Below are 4259 nucleotides of genomic sequence, written 5' to 3'. Positions count from 1 at the left end.
CTCTCCTGTGCTGTCTCTCTCTCAAATAAATAAATGAAATCTTTAAAAGAAAAAAAAGATCTATTAAATAGAGAGAAGGTGCATGCCAGTGAGGGCTTGTGCGAGAGCGTCTGGGGCTGGGGTTGCAGAGGGAGAGCGGAAATCAGGGGTCCACGCCTAACCGACGGAGCCCCCCAAGCGCCCCTTAAGGACATGTTTTAACATCGCCTCACCCTCTGATCCCACCGCCCGGCCTCCTCCTCCTTGGCTCCTCTGACACACAGAGGCTGCCCCAGGGATGGGGCACGGGCTGTCCTGCCCCAGCTAAGCTGACCATCCATGTTCTGTCACTGTCCTGCCCGTCCCCACGGCCACCCTCTCCGACAAGTAAGGGTTCGCGTGGCCACCGTGACACCGAGCACATGCTCACTGGCAAAGACTCAGTCGGGCTCTCACAGCCCTGAGGCCAAAAGACGGAGCTCAGCTTTGCTGGGATGAAAGCAGGTGCCCGCGGGGCTCCGGGGCTACTGGCCGTCAGGGACGCCCGCATCCGCAGCTGCTGGCTCACTCTGGACACTGCTTCCTTTGTCCCATGACCTGCTGCCTCCTGTAAGGCCCCTGGTGATGACACTGGGCCACCAGACCCTCCAGGACAGTCGCATCCCAAGATCTTAGACTTGATCACGGGGCTTTGCAGCCAGTTTGGCCACATGAGGGACCGCGCTCTGGGATCCTGGGGGTTGGGACGGGGCATCTGTGTTCTGCACTTTGCCTGCGTGTTTCGTGTCCCCACACAAGGCCAGGGCCTCAAGGCCCGAGCCCCAGCACCCTGCTAGAGTGAAGGCAGTGGCCCAGCCTAAGGGCGCCACCTCCCCTTGAAACCCCGGTCTTGGAGGAGGGCCCCTCCTTGAGTAAGTCTGCCTTTTGCATCCAACACACGTAGTTAACACTTCTCTTGTTCTCACTTTACTGATTTTCAGTTACACAAGCAAACCAGAAATAGCTGCTCCCGGTAGGAGGGTAAAGCAGGCTGAGAAGCTGAAGGCCTTGCCCTGCCCCCAGCTGTGTGCCCGGGGTCCTCCCCCGTCCCTCCAGCAGCAGACCCCAGGCGGTGGATCCCAGGGACAGAGAACCTGCCCAGGGTGTTAGGAACGGGAAGGGCAAAAGGAGCCCCTGAGAGGCGGTGTCCCTGGAAGGGGCAGGTCACATGCGAGGGCCTGGAGCATCTCCTGGCGCCACTCCTGGGCCTGATACTCAGGGCCCGGGACAGAGAGTGGCAGGGGCAGCGCCCAGTGGAGGACATGGGTAGAACTCAGGCCTGAGGCTGCTCCCTGCCCTCCTGCCTGGAGTCCTCACCGCACGCTGGAGTGGGTTCTCTCCAGAACTTTCCCTCTCACACACACAGAGCCCAGGAAAGCTGCAGCCCCCGTCCGTCCAGCTCAGCAAGCCCAAGCCACCATCCCAGGGCTGTCCCTCCTTGCAGGATGTGGGCTGTGGGGGCAGCCCTGAACCAGTCGTGTGGCCCGGAGATGGTAAGGAGGGATGGGCCCATCCTGGCTCCTATGCTCCAGGCGGCTGGGGTCTGCGTCCTAAACCCCAGGGCGGACAGGGGCCAAATGGAATTTTCTAAAGGAAATTGGAGATGCTGACAGCAGAGAAAGGGAGATGGATGGCAGACAAGGCTGGATCTAGAGCTTGTAAGGATTATATCATTATATGTTCTTGTTGTTGTGTGGGTTTTTTCTGACTTCTTTTCCCAACTTTGTTTTTTTCACTCAACAAGGTGTGTGGGTGGCCCCACTGGGGCACCCCCATCTAGTCCTTTCTTTCTGACTTCCAGGTAGTTCTGTCTTCTGGGTGTGTCTGTCCGTGGCACCTCCTGGGTCTTAGAAGAGGCGCCTGCTTCTCTTGCGGGACACACCCCCACGCCAGCAATCACACATCAGAGGGCAACGCCCTCAGCCAAGTCCTGGGCCACAGCTGGCACAAGCGACCCAACGCGCGGTCCTGCTTTAGTGGGTCGGCCCTGCATGGACATGCGGGCAGCTTCTGACGGCGGACTAGTACGTCCTGCCTTCGCCTTCTTGTGCAAAGATGGGAGTGTTTCTCTAGGGCAGACACCAAGAATGCTAGCCATAGAAAATGTACTTTTTAAATTTTAATAGCTGTTCCCTGATGGCCTTCCAGCAAGTCTGTACCCCACCCCCACCCCATGGCCCCAAAGTCTCCACATCCCACACCCTGGGTGCACAATGATATATCACTTTTCCAACATCACCCATCTGACAGTGAAAAGTGGCTGTTCATCGGTGCTTGGATTCTGTCCATGTTCAAACGCCAGAATTCAGCGGCAGGCTCAAAGAAGGAGCAGCAGCTGGGGTGGCGTGGCCCCCGCCATGAAGTAACACCCCCCAAGTGTGTCTTAGCCCAGCTTCCTCAGATCTCGCCGAGGTCACCAGCCACCGTCTAGACCCACCTAAGGTCCACACTTATGTTTATGCTCCTGAGGCCACAGTCACAGCTACCTCTCCTCGCACCAACTGGAATGAGCCCCCCCACCCCGCCCCAGCATCCTGCTCCAGACCCTCAAATGCAGGAAGAACCCTTACACAAGGGTGGACGGCTCCGGCCTCCCTTTCTGAGCTCCTTGATCCAGCCCTGCCTGCCATCCTTCTTCCTTAATCTGACTGCAGCACCTCCAGTTTCCTTTAGAAAACCCCGTCCTTCCCATGGGCTACACAGGCAGGTCAGCTTATTTCTGTCCCCGGGCCACATGGTTGACTCAGGGACAAACACACAATCCACATCATCCACGAGAGATGGCCCTGGGTCTGTGGCTTGTGGGTCTGTGTGGCTGGGCTTGCACCATGGCAAGGATGTTGGCTGAAGCTGCCCGGCATCATCTTGGCTGCCGTTCAGAGAAACCTTGCCCGAGAATGAAGCCAATGCAGAAATGGAGGGAGGAGCTGAGTTCTGGTCTGGTCCTTGTGCAACCTGATTCAGCCTTGCCTGCCCTCAGTGTGCTCGGGCTGTCCCAGCCAAATAAAACCCTAAATTTTCTTTCCTTGACTAGAACCAGTTTGAGCTGGTCTCTGCCACTGGCAACCAGGTTGTCCTGATGCACATGAGCAAAATTTGGGGGTGTGCCGGTGAAGGGTCAGTGTGTGCGGGGCTGCCTATCTGCAAGGGGTCTCAGTCCGTCAGTACAGAGCTGTTCCCAAGCAGGTGCAGAGTCTCCTTGCTCCGAGAGGGGCCACTGAGGCTCTAAGAGTAACAGGGAAGGATGGTGAGGGGGGGTTCTGCCTGGAAACCAGCCTTCGCGACACCCTCCCAGACTGGGGGATGGGGATCCAGCGGAAGTGTCTGGGCCTCAGTTTCCCTGACCTAGGGCCTCAATTTGACAGCAGCAGCAGGGACCAGAGGGTGAAGGGGCCGTGGCTGGGAAGCCATTGTAGACCAGCAGGATGAGAAATCTCACTCAGGTGTGTGGGGACCTTTGCATCTGAACTCTGAACCTCGCAGCATCCCCGCCCCCCGCCCTGCAAATTACTTAATTTCTCTAGACCTCAGTTTCCTTGTCTGAAACATGGGAATAACCATTCCCATCACACGAGATGCTGTGAGAAGCCAATGAGATGATAAATGCGCCAGGCTGGACATGTGCCCCACGCAGTCTGAGCTCCAGTAAACGTCAGCATTCCCATCCTCCTCCCCAGCCCAGACCCCAGGAGACTCGCGCTCCGACAGCGCCCCTCCCCGCCCCCATGGTCGCCCCCTCCCAGCAGTCACCCCTTTCTTTCGCGGCTCAAGGGCTCCACCAGGCGTCTGCAGGGCGTGCTGCGACTGCCGCTTGGGGTGCCCAACCATGACCGAGAATCCGGGCTCCGGGTCTGGGTCCGGGTCCGCGGAGCGAGCGGGTGGGCGGGGGGACCGGGTCAGCCCCCCGGGGGGGGGGCGCCCCGTCCGCGTACTGCCCGCCGCCCCGAGACCGTCTAGGGACACTCGGAAATCTCCTGCCTTCCAGCCACCGCAGCCTCAGTCCTCAGTGCACGCGCGAGGCATGGGGCGCGGGTGGGGTCCGAGCACCCGCGCGGGACGCGGGGCCTTTAAGGCGGTGGGCGGGGCGAACGCTACCGGTGGTAATTAGCATATATTAGCATGCCCCGCCCCGCCGCTGGGAGGCGGTGCACCCGGCTCGGGCGGGCCGGGAGCGGCGCGCAGCAGAGCCGGGCGCACGGGCGCGGGGTGCAGGGGCGCAGAGCAGCGGAGCGGGGCGCAGT

The sequence above is a fragment of the Lutra lutra genome, chromosome 12 (genome assembly GCF_902655055.1).
Source record: "Lutra lutra chromosome 12, mLutLut1.2, whole genome shotgun sequence".
NCBI lineage: Eukaryota > Metazoa > Chordata > Mammalia > Carnivora > Mustelidae > Lutra > Lutra lutra.
Note: the sequence above shows the minus strand (reverse complement) of the source record.